The following is a 656-nucleotide window of genomic DNA, read 5'->3' on the forward strand; positions in this document are numbered from 1 at the left end:
CTTGATCTGGATTTCAAGTTACGATTTTTTGTTAACGAGCTTGTAAGTTTGACTTTTAGGGTTTTTAGGCCCACGTTTGCAACTCGGTAAAAATCAGTGTTTGGAATATTGCCGCTCTTTATCCCATTTTTTGCTCTATGTTTTTTCTAAATCTGATAGAAATTTCAAGGGGCGTCGTGCTTTGGGTTTTTAGTTATGATTTTTTGTTAATAGGCGAGTACGTTTGAATTTTGTAGTTTTTAGACTCAAGTTTGCAATCGCCTAAAAATTAATGGGTGTTTGGATGTTTGTACAATTTTTTTCTCAATATTTTCTATAAATCGCGTGAAAATTTCAAATCGCTTCTTGTTCTGGTTTTGGAGTTTACTTTTTTTAACGAGTGAGTGAGTCAATTTTTTATACCCAAGTTTGCAAGCTTACAAGCAAACATTACAGTGACAATTGAAGCTACTTAAAACACATTTTTTAAGTAACAAATCTCAAAAATAATCCAAAATGTTTAAAGCGTTTTCCTGTATGCAAAATCAAAAGATTGCGACCGGACTGGTTACGGGAAAAAATGCAACTTAATGAACTGATCAAGGCGAGGATAATCCGTAAAGCGCCGGGACCCCTCGCGGTTTAGGGAGCCCCAAACAAGTGTTCGCCCCCGTATT

Source organism: Dendroctonus ponderosae, unplaced genomic scaffold, assembly GCF_020466585.1.
Source record: "Dendroctonus ponderosae isolate FM_Combo_2020 unplaced genomic scaffold, Dpon_F_20191213v2 Dpon_F_20191213_11, whole genome shotgun sequence".
Lineage (NCBI taxonomy): Eukaryota > Metazoa > Arthropoda > Insecta > Coleoptera > Curculionidae > Dendroctonus > Dendroctonus ponderosae.